Below are 21,139 nucleotides of genomic sequence, written 5' to 3' on the forward strand. Positions count from 1 at the left end.
ATATTTTTCTGCACAAATGTTAGTAATAGCTTGTAATGATGGGGGAAAGGAATCGGATCTCTTTGAGTGAAGCGTCACAACTTAATTTCAATATTTATCCATTTGAAAAATTTGCTTAGTTCTTTAAGCACGAGAGAGAGAGAGAGAGAGAGAGAGAGAGAGAGAGAGAGAGAGAGAGAGAGAGAGAGAGAGAGAGAGAGAGAGAGAGAGACTCCCCTCCACAACAGTAATGGGGAAAGCAAAGTCTGGAGGATCCGTAGGGATTGCTAGCCTCACCAAATCCATGAGCTACAGCTTCAGTGAGAACCCTCATCTCAAAAAGTAAGGTAAAGAATGATGGAGGCAGACACCTGGTACTTGCTTCTATGGTCCACATGCACAAACATGTATGCACACCCACACAGATGCACGAACACACATGCACAGACTCAGAGGTATACTACACAAGCAGAGCTCTGAGACAGGACATGTATTCACCAACTGCAAAGTATTAGTATTAATTGAAGGGAAATAAGGCTGAAGTACTCTGGAATCTCTGCAGAAGGCCAGATAACAGGCCAACAGAGTTACAACAGATCCTATATTTACACTAGCAACCTCGTTAAAGCTGATTGTCCTGATGTTGTTCTTAAGCTCATATAGGAGTGTCAAAGTTTGGGAGATAATTCATGGCAAGCGATGATACTCTCTTCCCTCCTGTACATTTAGGTACACATTCTATTTTTTCTCTTAAAATCATTCCACCCCATGTATCGATAAGGGCTTCCAAGTCTGCACACAGGACAACACTTGCACCCATTTTCTCTAGAAACTCAAAACTGTGTCTCTGGGTTGGGTAATAATGAACTTTACCCTCCTGTACAAATTAAGCCAGGTGTTATTAAGTGCAGGTAAATGAAAAACTGGGTTTAAAAAAACAAACAATTGGCCAATCTTTGTGAGGCACACTTTTTCCTCTGACGGAGATTAAGGCTTCTACAGCGGACTGGTATGAAGGCCACCAGACCAAATGTTGCAATCTTAAAGCGACACTGACAGCTGATGTGCCTGGTGGGGGAAGTTCAGGACTAACCCAGGGTCCTCCGTCCTTAGGAGCCAGTCACCCAGGAGCACAAGGGAACACGTCAAAATACTCTAAAGACCAGGGCAATTTTCTTCCTTAATTAAAACATATCCAAACAGCATAATTAAAAAACACTTGGTATTCCACACCCATAAGAAATGATACCTTCAAGATAGATCTGAGCTACTGAGATTCATCTCCTCCTCAAGTACTCAGTACCCACCTGCTGACCATGTTTAAGCTTCCAAGTAGTTTCTGTTGGAAATTTTCTAATTTTCGTGGGAAGGAGCCAAAAGCCAGGAGCCACCCTAAGTACCTTCAGCTTTCTAAGTGAAAACCAGGAGGCAGCATGGGGATGGGGAGAGGACCAATCATCTTCTGTCTCCTGACCAGTGAGTCCCATTGGCAGCTCCCAGGCTCAGGCAAGGCAAAGAGCTCCTACTCTGAATGGCTGTGCTAGGCTTTCTGTCCCGGGTGCATGTGAACCTCTCTGTGAGTCAGTGAGGGGGTGTCTGGCTCCAGCACCTAAATCTGAAGCTGACCTTTAAGCCCAGCCTTCCCTAGGCCTTGGGCTGCTTCATTTGGTATTTGTACAACAGTTCCAGGGGTCACAGGGGCTTGGTTTATGGAGGTGGCAGAAGCTTGGGACTCTGCTTCGTGTGGGTCAGCTGGAATCTCAAGCCCTAAGCTCAGACTCACCTAGAATCCTGGGACTGGGTCACATTCTCGAGTCCTCAGCATCTAGAAATGCCTCAACAATGCAGAGCTATGCCAACTGCTGACTGTGGGGAAAATGAGGTGTCTTGGGAGCCAAGTCTTGGTGTTCCACTGAGCAGCAGGGCTGGAGGGCAGGGGAGATCAGCTAAGACTGATTCTGACTTCATTAAAAAGAAGTATTCCACCACCATGGATCTTCTGTACATGGATTTCTTTTTTCTTTTTCCTTTTTTGTTTTTTAAGAATACATTGGAATATTTGTCTTGGTCACTTGTTCTTCTGGGATTCCCAGGGAGTTTGTACCCAGGGATATGTCCTCACTTCCCTCATCCTAGTCCTCACACCTGTCACCCCACTTTCTTATCTTACATTGTCCTCTCCCAGGGGGTGCTTGTGGCTGAGATAGAAAGGGTAGAGAGTCATCCTGGAAGAAAGTTCCTGGGCATGGACTGTGTACTGAGCACTGGGCTAGGCATTTTACAGACATCATTTCTGGTCTTCAACTATAATAAATGACTACTGTGTGCTAGTTAGTTTTAAGTGTAAACTTGCAACAACCTAGAGTCACCTTGGAATAGACTCTCAGCTTAGAAATTATGTAGCTCAGGTTGTTCTGTGGGGGTTTCTGAAGAGATTGCCTTGATTGATAATTGACATGGGAATGAAGCGCTGGCCCATGGTGGACAGCACCATTCCCTAGGCAGGGACTCTGGGCTGTGGAAGAGTAGAGGCAGCAAGCAGAGATGCATTTCTGTTCCCTCTGCTCTTGACTGTGGATATGAGCTGACCAGCTTCTTGAGTTCCTGCCTCATCCTCTCCACAATAATCGGCTGTGACCTGCAGTTTTAAGTCTAATAAACCCTTTCCTTCTCAAGCTGCTTTCTGGGAAGATGTTTTATCACAGCAACAGAAATGAAACCGTGGGGAAGCGGCAGTTGTTGGGGGGCAGATCTTCAGCTTTCCTCTCCTGCAGCCAGCCCTCAGGCAGGAACCCGGCTCTGTCCCTCCCATCACGGCTCCACCATCAACCCCATGACCGCCTGTGCCACCCAAGTAGTGAACAGAGACCAGTTCAAAGGCCTCTTCAGTGACAGTACCCAACTGCCTCTGCCTCTTCTCCTAGGAATGGAGGCTGTTAAATTGTTTTATCCTATGGGCTGCTCTGGGATGAGAGGGATTATTTCTAAGAACTGACTGTTTTGCAAATGAATCCACTATGCTTTAGTCTGCTCTGTCTCTGGTCTAGGATGTGACTCTAATCTTCAGATCCCCGCTGCCTGACATGTGTACTCAGATAGCTCACATTCATCTCAAATTATTACATCCAAAATCGAATTCTGAATCTTTCCCTCCTGCCCTTCTCTCCATATTTCACTATCATTGGAACTAAAACCACCTTCCACCTAGTCCTGGAATCCCAACCATTGGATCCTTCCGCCTCTACATCCAAAGGATCAGCAGCACCTGTCTGTTTGAGAGGTAAAAGCGGTAAATAAATAGCACGACAGCAGCATTCACCTGCACCAGGTACTCTCGAGTGTGTGCGCAACACTGTTAACTCCATTTCCATAGCAGGCCCACAGGAGGACCCTGTTGATACTAGATGGCTACGAATGCCCTGTGGCCGTGGAAACAGGTTTGTCCCAGGCTAACCAGAGGAGTGAACGCTTTAACCCTGTCACTTAGAACACACTCCTGACTGGTCAGTACACTGGTTCCCAGTCTTAAGCTCATTCACTGGTTCTCCACGGCCTACTCAGCACTTCTGTCATTCTTGGAGAGAAGGGCCCCTGAGTGGTCATCTAGCACTACCTCAGGCACAAACTCTTGATGACACAGCCAGCATGACCTTCTCAACATCTAGTTCAAACATGCCATTTCCTCTACCAAGATCCCCAAAGGCATTTAAGCACTTTCTGAATAGGATTCGCAGTCCTTCAGATGGCCTATGAGGTTCTATGTTAACTCATCCTGCTTCCTCCTCAGCTTTCACCTACTGCCCATTTCCACCTCAAGTTTCATATTCCTTCCCCATGACTTGTACCCTTGATGTCTATAACGTTCTTCACTGCTGCAGGGCCTTTGCATGCCATTTGCTCCCATCTGCAGTGCCCTCCCCCACCCCCACTGCCTCTTGTTTCCCACATCCTGATCTGAAGCTGGTCTCTCCATTATTCTGGCTAGCATCCTCTCACCCTTTCCTTCCAAGGCAAATGAAGGCAGCCATGTTAATTTGTATTTTCACCTTACTATTATTATTATTGTTGTTATTATTATTATTGCCGTTGTTGAGGTTTGTTTTATCCACCGGTTTCCAGCACCGAGTTTGGGATATTGGCAGTGCAATGCCATGTTCAGTGAGAGAATAGTGGCTTTGCTGAAGAATCCTATACACTACCTCTAGAGACTGCTGAAAACAGCATCATTGACTTTGAAGAGAGAGAAGGGGGGTGTACACATACAATAGTCCATGACAGGCCATGTGCTCAGCAGCAATCTTGAGAGATCACCCAGTGACGCGCAGCTATCTTTGAAAGAGCATTTTGTGTTGTTTGCATGAACACCTGATAATGCAAGTCTATCATTCTGCATGGTGAAACCATATGTGTGTGTGTGTGTGTGTGTGTGTGTGTGTGTGTGTGTGTGGTGGGGGGGGGGTGCGCGCGCACGCACGCGCGCACGCTAGCTTTCAACCTGTGAATAAAAACTGCTAAATAAAATATTCAATATTGGGGAAACACATAGAAGGAGGCAAACAAAAACCCCTAAAGAAAGATGAAAACTGTATAACATATTGTCCTAGCTTCATTTCCGTGGCTATGAGGAAACTCTGACCAAAAATGCAACTTAAGGGAGAAAGGGTTTATATGGCTTCAGTTCCAGACTAAAGTACATCATCATGAGGAAGTCACAGCAGCAGGGATGTGAAGCAAATACTTCATATTCATATCCAGAATAGAGAGTAAAAATGCACACACATTTAGTGCTCAGCTGGTTAATCTATCTTATATAACCCAGGGTCTAAAACCAGGCTGTACCACTCACTACCAATCAACACAGTTCACCACCATGTGCCCACAAGTCAACCCAGGCAACTCCTCACTGACACTTCCGCCCCAAGTGATTCTAGATTCTGTCAGGTTGACAAAGCCAACCATCACACCTAGCTAGATTTTTAAAAAAAATTGTGTCATCCCCATCAGGATGAGAATGTGTGCCTCAACTGTTTAGTAATCTCTACACATGGTGGTGTTCCATAAATGTTTATGATATGCTTTACATGACCACATATCCTTGACTGTTTCTCATAACTTCAGTATTGACCTTCTTATTGGTGCTGAAATGCATATTATAAAACAATTGAACCATCTGTTTTATATTGTCCTACTGAGTCATAGCTATGTTAGGAAGAAAGAGAGACCCTTGTTTTCTACATATCAATGTCCCTTGTTTTCTAGAATCCATTTATTTAAAAAAAGTTAAAAAGAATGGAATTCATTCAAGAATGAGATGCAAAATGAGAAATTTGAAAATCATTATCTGATCAAAGATGCATCACAAATATATGATGAGATCAGTAACAAAAATACAAATAAAATTTTAAATAGGCAGCTAGGTGCTTTAACTGTCAACTTACACAACCTAGAGTCACCTGGGAAGAGAGTCTCAATGAGGTAAGCCTGTAGACATGTCTGGATGTATGTGTGTGTGTGGGGGGGTGTTAGGTTCACTAATGTGGGAAGATCTGGCACCACTGTGGGCAACACTATTCCTAATGCTGTGACCCTTTAATACAGTTCCTCATGTTGTGGTGATCTCTAACTATAAAATTATTTTTGTTGCTACTCTATAACTGTAATTTTGCTACTGTTGTGAATCATAATGTAAATATCTATGTTTTTGATGATCTTAGGCAACCCCCACAAAAGGGTCATTCACCCCCCAAAGGGACCACAACCCCCAGGTTGAGAACTGCTACTCTAGACAGGGGAGGGTTCTGAACTGTGTAAGAGTAGAGAATCCCAACGGAGGGCAGGCAAGCAAACAAGTAAGCATGTATGCATCAATCTCTCTGTGCTCTTGTGAATGTGACGTCACTCAAGCTCAAGATCCTGCCCCTGTGGATTCCCCAAAATGATGGACTGGAATCTGAAATTGTAACCTGGAATAAACTCTTTCTTCCTTAAGCTTTTTGTCAAGATATTTTTATTACATTGACAGAAATGAAACCAGACAGGATCTAATCTAAGAGGATCTATCTCTCTCTCTCTCTCTCTCTCTCTCTCTCTCTCTCTCTCTCTCTCTCTCTCTCTCTCTCTCTCTCTGATGTTGAGACATAAATGGTGCCACATTTTGGAAACAGGTTCAGTAAATGTTCCAAATGCCAAACACATAGTTACTAGAGACCCTTGATTCTACTTGTAGATATACACCCAAGAGAAATGAAGACACACAAATATTTCCACACAAAAACACATGGTGCAATGTTTACAGTAACATTGTTCAGAACAGCCAAAAAGTAGAACAAGTAAGATGCCATTAGCTGATGAATGGACAAATATAATACAGATGATGGAGTATTATTAATAAAAGAAATGAATCACAAATACATGCTGGAACACCAACAAACCTTGGAAATACTGTGCTAAATGGAGAGAGACAGCTACTAAGGGCCACATGCTGCATAACTGCATATATTGAGATATCTGAAACAGACCTCAGAGATGGGAAGTAGACAGGTTGTTGCCCAGGACTGCAGTGGGGCTGGGAACAATAGATGGTTAAAGCCACTGCACTGTTCATACTTTAGACAGGTGAACTGTAGAGTTTGGGGATTGTTCTGAGATGTTACAAAAGGCATGGAATATCACCACTTGCTTTAGAGTTTGACCTGTGGTTGGCATTTACAAGGACAGGTGCAGAGCAGCCTAACTAAGGAGGAGCTGTTTTACTGGTGAGCAGAGAAAATGAGTTTGGGGAGAGACGCTGTCATCAAGAATTTATGTGCACTCTCTCTCTTCCCATAATTCCTTTCTTATCTCTCAGATTGGTGAGAGAAAACCTGAAATCCTGGGAGCAGGTTCACACATTTTAGAGATGGAAGATATCATCGGGCACAGGGAAACTGATCCAGGAAGACCCAGCATCCAAGGCCTCAGGGATGAGAATTAGTTCTGCCAGACCCAAACTGCTCTTTAAGCTTTCCACAGCACCACATGAAACATCTAGTCCAAATTTAAGCACAATGGCTGTGACCACAGATCTCCACTGGGTGTTGGGCATCAGACGGAATTCTGTGTGAACTGTGCAGAAGAGCAAGGACTGGGGTGTTGAGGGAGAGCTCCTCTTGTTCCCCCTTAGGCACATCACAGTGACGTGCGTGACTTAAAGACAGTACCAGGACTTCGCTCTTTAAGAAGTCAGACAGAGAATCTTGCCCAAGGGACTGGACTTCGGGCACCAGCGCTTAGACCAGTCACCCATCACTTAGTTCTTTAGCAGAGAGATGAGGCACCCAGGTGGGAAGGCAAAGTTGACTACGAGTTCTCCATTCAGCCTTGCCAGCGAAAACAAAACAAGCAGGAAACCACATTTTCTTCCACTCCAGATAATCTGCCTTTCCGATGTTCCCTTCTCTGTCAGCCTCTTGGTCTTGAGTACTGAGGGATCTCATCTTACATGACCTTCAACTGCCTGGCATTGTCCTGTGGGCACCAGTGAAACCCGTAGATTGAAGAAGCCGTTTGCTTCAGTGTTGCTGAGAGCCGGTGAGGAAGTGGAACTTGGTTAAGTCATTACTCTCAGGACAGATGGAGACACTGGGATCAACACAGTGCTTTAGAAAGGATCAGAATAAGTCAGGCTGCTTGGACAGAAATTTTGACACCCCTTCCCACATACACCCAAAGTTAATCTTTTACTTAGATTTCCTTGGCTACCTTCCCTGTCACCCTCCACCTACTGCAGAAAGGCTAACTGCCTAAAGGAATTCTGATTTCCCTCCAAGGGGACCTTTATTAATAGCCGAGAAGAGAGGGCTCCATGTAAGAGTCCACACGGGCAGGGCTGAGTTCTGAGTTAGGAGAAGTGGGCGTGCTGGGGTGCAGTGTGGTACCCAGCACTGGAGAGCATGGGGGCAGCGGACCTCGGGTCATCTTATTCGTCACGTCCCTGGGAACAGTTATCCTTTCACATAATTTAGTGATAAATGAAGCTAAACCTCCGTCGGTTCGCACAGCAATGCATTTAAAAGTAAGTTGAGCCCGCATGTGAAGCCTACAAGAATCCACCCGCCCACCTGTTTTGGTTGTTACTGTGTAGACGTTGCCTTCCAATGCAGCCAGGCACTTCTGTGTGTTGTGGGCTGGGACAGTTCGGCTGTGCTGTCACATGTGTCCAGCCATCTTCTGCTGTCAAGTGGCCCCTGTGCGAATCCTTGTCTTACTGAGATGCCTCCCCCTTCAGAGGTCAGTTCCACTGAGTCCTTTTTAGCACCCACCCCAGAGAAACCAAAGAAGTCAATCCCAAGGCCACCTAACTTCTGGCTCACGTTATTTTAGAACCACTCCAGGAGAAGGGAAAGCCAGCACGAATTGTGGGGCTTTATTTTGTGTGGATCCCGGACTAACGAATCTCCTCTAATGTGTTTCTAGCTAAATGTCGTTAGACTACACCCTATTTGGAAGACAATAAGGCCGAGGAGGAAGGTGGGGGAGGGTGAACAGGGCTGAAGTCGGATTGAGCCTTCAACCTTGCATTACTTGCCAGCACTAGAAATCCTTATGATTTTACACACAAAGGAAGGTTTCCTGTTTTCTCTTAAAAAATGAGGCTGTGGCCACCCTAAGCCAGCTTTCTCATAGGACAAATATGCTGGGAAGCAATGGTTTTGTTCGGCTGGGGCAGGAAGGTGCTCACTAGTCCCAGGCACCTTTTTCTGTCAGTCTAAGTCACTTTGCTACTGACCTCTAGGTGGTACAAAGGACCCTCCCACCATCCTTATCATAGAGCAAATGCTTGCTCCTGGTTCCAAGGGACTGCAAAGCTGATAAATGAGAGATAAAATGAGAGATAAAAATACGCCTCCTTAAGACCTAAAATCAGTCTCCTAAATAACAGCTAACCCACAATCTAACTTTCGCAAGCACCATACAAGGCCATATGCTAGCGGTATGAAGAGAAGCCACAGGAGACATCACACCTTGACTGTCCCAAGTGATTTCTGAGTTCACTCTTATACCCACAGGACCATTAACATTCCCAGGCTATTAAATATCCCACAGAAACAAGAAATTATCAAGGGAACTTCTATAAAGTATCAGTAGAAAGGAGCCTGTGACACTTTCTAGACCTGTATTTCTGGAAATAGAAGTGAGATTGACCAGTGATGACACCTGCCTGGTCACTGGGCACATTTGAATGTCATATAAGCTTCTGAGGGCCCCGGTTACAACAGTTATTCAGTGCCTTAGAGCTTGACTTCTAAAATGTAAATGAAACAACAACCTAGGTGGAATGTTAAATTCAGACTCTGGCCAAGCAGGTCAGGGTAGGGTGTTAGCTCCTCATTTCTCACAAGTCCCCAGGACACGAATGGGGTCAGCCAGCCTCACCTCACACATTGACACTGAGCTTCCAAGGAATAGCACAAAAGTGAGCCTTCTATGGTGGCTCAGCCTCCAATCCAAGTATCCAGGAAGCTGGGGCAGGAGGGCTATTGCAAGTTCAAGACCAGCCAGGGCTACATAGTGAGTTCTAAGGCAGCCTGTGTAGACTACAGAGTGAGATCCTGCCTCAAACAAAAACAAAAAGGGAAAAGGGAAAGAGAGCCACTTTGGGACTAAATGAGAGCATCACTGCAGGCTGATGGCACTAGCCGGACAGGTCACTCAAGACCATTTTCTGTTCAATGCAAATAGTACTGTGGGGGACAGCCCTGGCAAGTAGGACTACAGAAGTACTCTTTAGCCAAAGAATATTTGGGGTTGTTTTGGAAATTGCAGAAGTTTGAGCGGCAATCTGCAGCTTACATTACCAACTCTTGCCTGTAAGTATTGTAAGGGGTGGGAGGGCTTCTCCCAGTTGCAATATCACTGTATCAGGGGCCGAGTGAACCCATTAAAAACCCTCTGAGGCTGGGGGTGGGGAGACTCTAGTTAATTCCTCTGCTGCTGATAATTTAGCCCTTCCTTTCAATTTCCTCCCTAAACATCTCATCAATAGCAGCATGAACTGAGTCGAGCACCCCATCCCTGAGCACCCAGCTACACTGGGCACATCAGAGAGCTAGACTGAGCTGCTGAAGGGCCCCTCAGTGGGAGGAAGCATGTTTCTCAAAGGACGCTTACCGAAAGGCTCATCACAGAAGGATGCCATTTGCATAGAGTGTCCATGGTCGTTGACCTTTGAAACCCTCACACATCAAAAGCATTCTGACAGGAGTAAAATCAGCATAACTTGTTTGCACTGAAGTCCCCACCTGTGAATGTTTGTGGTTGAAATGAGATGCTTTGTGTGCACAACTCTATACTCTCACCTCCACAAGACACTTTGGTAAAGAAAATACATTTCAGCCAATTGACTAAGAAACTACTTCAAACTACAGAGCCCAGGGTGTCCCTATGTTTTCCCTAGAAAAATATTATCCTAGGGCCATTAAGCAGATTTTATTTCTCATTTTGCATTTTTTTTTTTTAGAGAGAAAGTCTTTCTGCCTTGCCCAGGCTAGCCTTAAACTCATGATCCTCCTGCCTCAGCTTCTTGACAGTAGGATTACAGACCTGCAACATCATGCCCTTAGGTTAAGTGTATTTTCTTAATGGCATTTTAAAATGGATTTGTGGACTGGGTTATCTCAACAACAGAACAGAAAGATTAAAATATATCTTAGAGCCCGAGACTTGCTTTTCTAAAATTCTGCAACAGATCATTCTCTTCATGCTGTATACCTCAGAGGGAGAATGACTCTCCTGGTTTGCCAGCAAACGTCACAGGGTCAGAGGTCACCAGATGACTCCTGACTCTGTGTGTGCATTGGTGATGGGAGCCACAGCAGCATTCAGGGTTTTCCCTCCAGATCCTACCTCACCCTTGTACCATCCAGAACACACTGAAGTTCAACAATTTGAGGTTGCTGCTTTATCCTACCTAGCTTTGCTTCTGATTTCACTAAGCAATGACTGACTGTCTTGAAGACCAAATGTTGGGTGGTGGTGAGATTTTCTATAGTTATGATTAGGGGTCAGGTGTCAATCTTTTGGGGGGCTTTACCTGAGACACTGGGTCACCTCAGAAAATATACAAGCATGGAAAATTTGTAACCAGTGTTTCCTGGGACCTTTGTTTCTGTTTGTCTATCCCCAATATAAACCACTACTGAAGCTGATGAATATTTCTCAATCTTCCAAAATGTGTTGTAGCAGAAAATTCAAAAGACTGAAAAACTATATAGGCCTAAAGAAACTGCTACAGCGAACAGGCTTCAAGCAAGGCCTGGTTCAGAACTGTGTGTGTATTTTCACAAAGACCACCTCCCAGGAAGTGTACAGATTCTCAGATGCTCCCATGATCCCACAACAAAAAGAGCCACTGCCAAGGAAGAACCTAAGATCACCAACAGCAAAAAGATGCAGCAGGAACTCTTTGGAGATATTGAAAAGAGGCAGACCTGGGATAGGGTATACATCTGGCCTTCACTGTGCCCGCACCCCCCCGGCAGATTGCTACACCTTGCTGAACCCACAGCTCTTCTTCCTGTGAAGTGATGGTCAAACTCAGTGCCCCTCACCACATTGCTGTGATGGTTAGCTGTGATGTGCGTAAGGTGCTTGGCAAACAGCTGGGTGGCCCTCAGTGGATGCTGTCTGATATTTTATTAGTGCTACTGTTGTTTTACTAGCATTGCAGAATGTGCTAGGACAGTGGAGGCTATGGCAGATTCTTCTAAACACCTCTTGCAGGTGGCTAATAAAGCAGAATGTAGCTAATTATGTTGATGATTAAGCCATCATTGACCAAGTCAAACTTGAGTAGACTCATTCCCTAAAGTGGTCTGATTTTATGTACTTTAACTATAGAATGCCTGAACTAGTAAAATGAAGTCCTCCTTGGTTTTAAAGATTCTGTGGCCTTCCAAGAATTTCTTAAATTGTAAAAGAACGATAATATCTATACTGGAGGGCTCATAAACATGCAAGGCTTTATATTCAGCTATATTCAAGAAGATGCCACAGTGTTAAAAGATTGATGCCACTTCAAATGGCTGTTAAAGGGACTTTTAGATACTATGATACATCTTCAGTTGCCATGCAACAAAGAAAAATAATTTTATGCAATAGTGTTCAAAGATATGTAATTAAATTTCATCAGATGTTAGGTAAAACAACAAAACCCCCAACCACTCCTCAAAATTATACTATTTTCCTACAATTGTAGGAAAAAATACCTAAAGGGACTCCAGAGTATTTCAGGGTGGCTAGCAAGGTAACAGTTTCTACAAAGAGCAGTTATTGCCTTTGTGAGCATAATAGAGGTGTGAAAAATAGTTCAATGCCTGTCAGCAGAATGGTGCCAGGACAGGGGCTCAAATACCAGGACCAGGTAAGATGCCAATCAAAGGCACATTGCAATGAAGGCTTTGGGCAGGATGCACCCCTCTTTGTAGCCAAGTATTGATCCCAGGAATCAATAGCATTGAACTAAATGTCTCCATGTCTCTTTCTAGTCTGTCTTCCTGTAATGGCATGCATGATAGTAACATGTTGCAAAAACTACTTTTTTTTCTCAAGCAAATGTAGAAAGGGCATGGGGTAGCACATGAGTGTCACTGGGGCTGGAACTCTTGTTTTGGACATTTTCTTTATTGCCTACATTATTAATGATAAGTATTTTATTTCTTTGACCACTAAGAATAAGTTGAAAAAGTCTAAAAAGATCATAAAAACAGTCAGAGTTCAAAGTAAACATGGGCTCATAAATTGCACAATATACTTAGAATGGATTCTCATTTTATTGACCTTAACAAACCAGATGAAAGCTTGCCCTGGTTCTGTTTTGTTTGGTTTGCTGTTTTACATTACTGGGAACCATAACTAGAACCTCTCACATAATAGGCAAACGCTCTACCACTGAGCTACAGCCCAACCCTCTGGCACAATTCTGAAATAAAGGCACCAAGTCAAGCAGAAGAGACTCTTGCTACAAGATGATGGTTTTACTAAGAACACTGGAGGTGGGATACCCTTTGAATTGCACTCTTGTATCACCCCTACATTTAAGAAGTCAGGCTATCTAGGTTTACAGACTGGGGACAGCATGGGAAAACAGCTATGCAGTGAAATGTCTCGTGTCCACAGGCAGTAAGGAGTTGGTTCCCTTGAAACCTACTTCAAGCTGCCCGCATTGGCTGTGTTTAAGGTTATGTTGCTAAATCCCTTGGACATGAGGCCTGCAGAGAAAGGGGCCCCTGCATCTGCTCCTGTCTCATTTCCTCCTTGGAACTGCTGCCAGCTACTGCCACACTTCTGTGAGGCACTTCCAAAGTGGCATTGAGAGACGCAACAATGATAGGGGTCTGCGAAACACCCAGAATCTCAGGCTCCAGGCCTCACAAGCTAATGTGCTCCTGGACATGGACAAGACCCACCTACACCCCGTCCCGTGAGCCTGGCGTGTCACTGCAGAAGGGTGACGGACCCAGCTCCCTGACTGCCCTGTGGCGGTGGGTCAGACAGTCCCAGTGTGTGCTGAGCTACTACTGATAGTGAGAGTGGTTGCCCGATTCCTGAAGCCGGGGGCATTTGCGTGTGAGGCGGTAGTTGGCCAAGGGGATGATGGTCAAGGGTCTAGACTTCCAGTCAATTTCCTTAATAGAGAGAGTGTAGGAGGATGGGCAAATGGCTCTCTTCACACTAGCACCTTTCTAAGTTAGGAAGTAATCTCTTCTCAAATCCATCGATGCCTGAGTTTTCACATGTTACTCCACCATGAAGAGAGTTTTAAAAGAAAGTATGACAGCCCAGGGGATTTTCACTCTAATTAGAGATTGCTCAAAAGTGTATTTAATTTGGACATAGAGTGTCCTCGTGGACAGTTTCTCCCAGGGATCCAGAAGGTACATTGGGATCTGCTAGTCAGCTCCAAGCCAACCATTCTGTCAGGATTTATGAACACCCACAGGTACAACATTACTCATTTAGGCCACAATGACACTGCCAACAACACCTATAAAGTATCTGTGTCGTGCTATCTTCTTCAAAAGCATTTTTAACACTTAAAATGTGTAAGAATACCCTTGAGACATTGTCAGCCTAACTTGGTGAATACAGTGTCTCTCAACAAGTACACACTGACAGCCTTCGTCCAGTTGCTGATCTTTTCCTCATTTTTCTCTCCACAAATGTTGTTCTAGGTCATTCTGTCACCCACCCCATGACTTTCCACACCATCACTTTCAAACGATGCCCAGTCACTGTTTTGGGTCTGAGGCTGTACACGCAGATTGTGTAGGCTTGTGCAAAGCGGTCCATCTTGTCATCAAAGTGAGCACGTTTCATTTACTCACTTAATGGGGACTGTTGAGGAGTGACACACTGCAGGGGTCTCTGAGCTGGGGAAGAATGAAGGACGGAAAGCATTTGGGGTGATGTATTCATAATCCTGTCTTCACCCCAGGAGGCTCTAATCTCTCCAAATCTGCATGAAACTCTCAGTGAGCAAAAGAAAACAGTGATGTGTCTGTTGAGGATTGACAGTTCCGACTTATGCAGCCCATGTTTTCACAGTAGGAGATTTTTAGCCATGGCCAGTTTTAGTCTAGGCCCCATTCAAGACGTGGGTGCTGTCCATGACTCTCTGCACCCAGGACTCTTTTTATTCACAGGCTGAAGCCCTGGCACATTACGTGGACCCCATCCATCACAAGAAAGTTAGACTCTGTCACACTAGGTCCCTTCCCAAGCATTAACTTACTTCCTGCCAATTTTGCTTGTGCAGCACACAAGTCTGAACAGCAGACACCAGATGCGTACTAGTCCCTATCCTCGTCAGAACTGCTGATGAGAACAGGACTGTCTCTGTTCTAAAGAGGAGCAGACTGAATGGCTGCAATTTGTGGGATACTACCAAGAGAAGCGAGGGAGGTGCTAGTCAGAGGGGCAGGGTTGTGTGAAGCTTAGAAACTGGAAGGTTCCTGTTGGTTGTGTGACTTTTGGGAAAGTTCATCCTCTCTAAAGCTGCTTCCTCAGGTAGTTGTGAGGATGAAATGAATTAGCATAAGCAAAGGATCTGGAATGGTGCCCAGCTTTACTGAGCAAGCACCATGGAAGAGTTAGTTAAGAATCAAAAAGGGGAGCAGAACTACAGCCAAAAGCCAGACTGAACCTCATCCAGTGGAGACACTCCTAACTAGGACTCTTCAACTGGCAGTCTCTCAAGTGTGTTGGATGCAGCTGCTCCATCTCTGAGGTCTTTGTCTTTATTCTCTGTGTTACTCTTTCCTTGGTGGTCTCTCATATTACCTGGTTTCCTTGCTCAGTATTCTGGATTTTTCCCTGACTAAAAGAGTGGGACTCAAGGTTGTGACGAATGGGTCATAGTAAAATGATGACCTGCCTATGTTTGAGCAAGTGCATACTTCTAGTGCAGTAGTTTCCAAAGCCATCATATGCAGCTGCTGAATGTCCTAAGAGCCTGTTGGAGATACAAGTTATCCAGTGCCACCCTGGACATACTGAATCAGAAAGGCTGGTACTGGCCCATGTATTTAGCAAGCTCCTGGGTGACTGCATATAGCTAGTGTTTGGAAATCATTCTTTTAGTGAAACTTTAAACTGTAGTAGGCACCCAGGTACCTAGACTGTTTATCTTCTTAAACTAAGTAAATGACTTGAGGTATCTTAGAATTTGGACTACCAACCTGTATCTAGTACACTGTATGGCTTGAGTCCTCCTCCAGGTCTTCTTGATTTGGACTCGATGCTTAGGCCCCTCAAGATCTCTCAATAAGACATATGTACTGAGTATTTTGGCTTTCTCCCTCTTCTCTGTGACTTTGGGGCATTTGACAAAGATTTTACCCTTGTCTTCATGGTGACCCCCACAATATCTACAAGATGGGTTGAAACAAAATGCTGGTGCCCTTGGTAGATCTCTCTCTCTACTCTGGGGTTAATCCATGAGAACAATAAATCCAAACAGTTGTTCATTTCACAGTGCTTCCCACCATTAGGTTGCATAACTTCAGCTGTCCAAAAGGACAAGGTCTGAAACTAACTTTGCTCAAAACTAAAAGCTAAGAATAGACTCATGAAGAGAGAAGCAGTGGGCATTCTTTTTGGGTTTCTCCTAACTTCTTCTCCTATACTATTCCTTCACACACACACCCTTGGCAGGAGAAAAAATGATCTAGGAGTTAGGCATACTCTCAAAACCTTCAGACCAAAGGCACAGTTCTGAGACCAGGTCTTTGTCTTTTCCAACTTTTCCTATCCTTAGACCTTTATCAAAAATATCCCTACAGAAAATGAATGGAATTGAAAACCATTATGAAAGCAAAGGAAGTCAGACTCTCAGAAAGACAAATAACGTGCTCTCTCTCATGTTGAGAACCTAAATTTAAGTGTGTATGCCAGAGTGAGAGTGAGTGAGGGGGGGAGGGAAAAAGGGAGGGAATTAGAAAAGGGACCATGAGAGAGAAAGAAAGTATCTTGAATGGAGTGGGGGAAGAGAAGTGAACAGAGCACATGGGGTATTTGGTGAAAGGCAGGAGACCAGAAAGAGGGCACTGGGGAGACTGGGGAGCACAAGGATGAGAAAGAGCATGAAAATACCATGATAAAAACCATTGCTTTATACCTAACTGAAAAAAATCAATAAAAATACATAATGTTGAAGAGTATTCCACAAAACTAAAAACTGAAGTTCACAGAAGGTAAGCAACCTTACTCTAGGTTGTTTGAACTGGTGGAGATGCCCATACTATTATCCCACTTTGCCATGGGGCCCATGCCTTGCTGCTACATTGTACTGATAATATGGTGACTCTCCCTGAAAAGACAAAGCTGTTCAAAAGGTAAGAAAAACCACAGGTACTATCTACCCCAATGGTACCATCTTGAAATGCTCATGGCAATCTAGCGTTCATATGCATCTGGCCACACTTCATCTTGTGCTGCAGACTACTGGCTCCTCAAGAGGCTGTCAGCTCTGCATGGGGGTTTAACACAAAGCCAATTGTCTCCTCCCACTCTCTCTGCCAGTCTTGGCAAAGTCAAGTCCTGGACTTGTTGAAGAAGGTGATTCATCACTGAATGGAAAGAATGCCAAAACTCAACTGTACAAAAGCTTTCTTTCTTCACATTCTTAATTCCTGAGGACCCAATAGTCACTGGCTGTAATGCAAACAAGTATGAACTTCCAGATTTGACAGACAGTTGAGTAACAATGCAAGGGAACACTGGGCCTTTTCACTGGAGAGTCCAAGGGAGGCCAATCACACTGATTGACAGAAGACCTGGTTCCTCTGCACACTCCGGAGCTCACACTCAGTCGCCATAGGATGGCAGTTTCCCTCTCCTGTTCCCAGTGTGTGAGCTTTCCTCTTGCTGGCAGGGTAGAAGCTGCTGAAGCTTGTCCTTGATGCCCTGCCTCACACTCTCACATCAATACACTTCCTGTCTTTCAGTGAAGGTCTGACCAAAACTTTTGGAGACAGTGACTGTTGTTAACGAAAATATACACAATCACTGAGACCCATGTGATAAATCACAAATAAATACAACCCAGGAACTTTAAAATGTAATAAAATATTTTTCTTTAGTTTGTATAACCTAGCATGTTCTCAAAGGAGTTCTATTTTGATACATCAGATTTTTGGTATTATTAATGATCAGTTATACTAATTTCAGAAAATCAAAAAAATTCTAAGAATTCCACCAGCATTTTAAGGGTCTGGCATCTTGGATTTTCAGTCTTTCTTAGGGATGGACATTGGTAAGAAAACAAAGGGTACTGGTTCATCACCTTTGCTCTTCCCGTGAAGCAGACATTATTAATCCACCGCAGCACTATGCACATATAAGAGATCTAATGTTATATTTCTGGGATATATCAGCCCTACAACTTTCCAAGCCCTGGGAGCCATTTTTATCATTTTTAGGCTTTGCAGACCACTAGAACCTTTAGCTGAATGGCTACTATTTGTGCCTTTTTTTTATGTGAGAACAAACAAACAAAAAACAATCACAGTAATCAAACACACGCTTCTTTCAGCAAGGAATGGGTATTTTTTGGTGAGCTGGATGACTGTCACAGGTCATGTATGCAGCAAGCCTTGGGATTATAGGCATAGGAACAGGTCTAAACCTCAAACACTGTGGAACTACTGCAGTCGGGTCAAGTTCAAACATTACAGCTGGGTAGCATTGCAAGTGCAGGGACCTGTATCAGCTCAGCACTTGGTAAAACACTGCTCTGCTTCCAGACCTGAGAAGCCTAAGGAAGGTGTCCAACACACTACAGAGGAAAGAATGACTTACTACAATGACCTCAGCTTTTTAGCTAAAGGAACTTCAATTGTGATAAATTACAAAAGACACCACCATGCTAACACACAGTTCCCCACAACCACTGTTCTGAAAACACAACATTGTTTGGCACAGACCTCGAAATTGCTCATGTTCTCACTAGTCTTGTGAGCAACATTCCTACTTTATCCAATTATAACCATCACATATCAAAGACAGCCCCCCAAAACAGGAAGTTGGGATTTTTTTTCAAATTAGCCAACAAAGAAAAAGCCCAAGAAACTTCATGAAAAATGAAAATAGTTACAAGTTGATATCATTCAAATTAATGTTTTATTTATGAAAATCTATCAAAATATTATAAGGATTATACTTATTTGATTTGGAAATAAACAAATGTAAGATGTTACAAATGTTATGATTCATGATATCTCTAATTATTTTTTGTATATTGATTAACAAAGTATGCTCATTTAATATGTATATATATATAATATATCACACACAGTATGTATTAGACTTGATTTACAAAGTATGTTCATTTAATATATATGCACACAAACATATATACATATATATATATATATATATATATATATATATATATATATATATATTACACACATACAATATGTGTTAGAATTTTACAAATTTGGACCAGGCATGGTGGCTTGTACCAGTAATTCTACCACTTGTATGGCAAAGATAAAAGAATCGTTCAAATCAAGAATGGTCAAAATGATCAGTTCTAGGCCAACCAGGGCTACACACTGAGACTGTTTCAAAAAGTTAAAAAAAGAAAATAATTCGACAAATCTCACGAATTCAAATTATATGCATCAGTTCCTACAAGACAGTTTCTTTAAAATGAGTAAAAGCACATACGTAAACACACTAACACTGTACGAGAATGAAGAGGATTCACATTTGCTTAAAGGCACAGTTTAAAGCACATTTAGCAAAACGTCACTTTGATGAACTCTTCTGTCCATTTCTGAAGAAGTGCTTGAACACTCTCCCAGGAAATCCCAGTCAAGGGGCAAGCCAGTCCTGCTGGCTGAGACCCTGAGCTGGAGCAGTGTGGGTGGCCTCTCCGTCTTCCTGGACCAAGGCCCTCGAAAGACACCTCAAGGCTGGCACAGACTCAGCCTATGAGACTGACAGCACTTCCTGGGAACTGAATCTCAGATTGGCATTAGCACCCTTCTCTGCCAAGTGCCTGGACTCACCCCCATGGATGCCTTCCTTCCACACATGGTGGAGCCTGGCTCTCCATGCCCCAGGCTTGCCCTGCCTGGGACAGTAATCTACCACAGACTCCCAAAGGCACAGGTTAGAAAGTCTATCTGAATGACTTCTGCACTCAGAACTGTGAGTTCTGAATTGTTATTTTGATTTTTCAGTTCCTAAAACTTAACAAATTTAAGTTTCCCTTCATTATATTCCTATTCAAAATCTGCAATGCTAAGTGAACAGTGAGGAAGAGAAAATGGCAAAACTCTCCAGTAATTTCTCACATATTTGTGACCTTTTACATCTGAAGGTATTAAAACTGTGGCGGTACTTAGGGGACATCCTGACTCTCCTGCAAACTGGGGACTTCTCTAGGGTTCAAAGTTGCCATAAGCTAGTGTGTCCCAAGGAGCCTGTAATTGTGCCTTGACTAAAGATGGGTGTCACGCAAAGGATCTTCTCTGGGATTTGGGGATATTCCCTGGTAGAAAACTGTTTTCTAAAATTGAGGAAGAAGTTAAAATTCATCTTCTTATTGCTCTGTAATGGAAGCACTTTTTGTATTTATATTTCCTATTTAGACATCTCACTGAGGAGTCCAAACTGGGGAATGCCATATCATGATCTCAGGCAGAACACTGCCAGTGTGTTTGGAGATACACTGGGTCTTTATGAAGTGGGTTATATGATTTTAGTTTGTTTTTTTTACTGTCATTCATTTTTTGCAGCGCTGACTTGAGACATATATACCAAAGAGTGTCCATGTATATGTGTATATACATGTGTACATATATCTGTGTATATGCATGTCCACATGTATATATGCACATGTGTATACATGTATGTGCATCATGTACATAAATATATGTATGTGTGTGCATATGTATATGTGTAGGTATGTGTATATGTATATAAATGTATATGATTATGAGTATATGTGTATGTATGTTCATATTTTTAATGGAACAAATATTTCAAAAACATGACATTCCAATATTTTCTATTCTAGTTTTTTCTATTCTACTATTGTGACTCACAGTCTGAACTCATGACCCATCATGAGTTGTCAGGGAGCACACTCAACAGGGTTGTCTTGAACCCCTCTCACTCACGGGTAACACGTTTTTGTGTTCTATTCTTAATTAGGAGAAACTAATGAGCCCTTCAATGCCATGTGTATGTGGAACCACTAGGGATTTTGCATATTCTGCCTCAGCAGGTCTGATCTGGAGCCCCGGAGGCTGCATTTCTGAGCAGCTCAGGGTAGTGCAGGGTTGTTAGTGTGAGGACGGCCTCTAAGGACTGACTATAGCATCCAGCTGAGAGACCAGGAGGTGCAGAAGTCACTGCATAGGACCCACTATCACCGTACAGAGACTGCTGCCACAGCAAGGGGCCCCAGCGCTCCAAGTGCCTATGCATGTCTTCAAGATACACAAGCCAGCAGCATAAAATCCATGTCCTTCATGGAGCTTCTGGGGACACATAATCCTCTCTTCTGTGGTTTTACTCCATTGCCTTTCTACATAACCTACACTGCAAAGCCAGATGCTTCTGATGGCCTGAAAGCCACTCTGGAGTGCCTTGCCTTCAGCTGTGATGA

At 43.6% G+C, this 21,139-nt stretch overlaps 1 protein-coding gene across 8 annotated transcripts in view; it reads right to left on the bottom strand.

Annotated features, from left to right (window-relative positions):
* The window catches only part of Thrb (thyroid hormone receptor beta), a 372,411-nt gene that overhangs the window by 336,248 nt on the left and 15,024 nt on the right, over positions 1 to 21,139 (bottom strand). The window contains exon 1 of one of the 8 annotated variants that reach the window (XM_076544458.1): positions 1,287 to 18,701. The exons of the other annotated variants lie outside the window; for them this stretch is intronic. The gene's annotated coding sequence lies outside the window, so the exon portion shown is untranslated. Of the gene's footprint in view, positions 1 to 1,286; positions 18,702 to 21,139 lie in introns of those variants that run through there. 8 annotated transcript variants of the gene reach the window in all.

The sequence above is a fragment of the Peromyscus maniculatus genome, chromosome 9 (assembly GCF_049852395.1).
Source record: "Peromyscus maniculatus bairdii isolate BWxNUB_F1_BW_parent chromosome 9, HU_Pman_BW_mat_3.1, whole genome shotgun sequence".
NCBI lineage: Eukaryota > Metazoa > Chordata > Mammalia > Rodentia > Cricetidae > Peromyscus > Peromyscus maniculatus.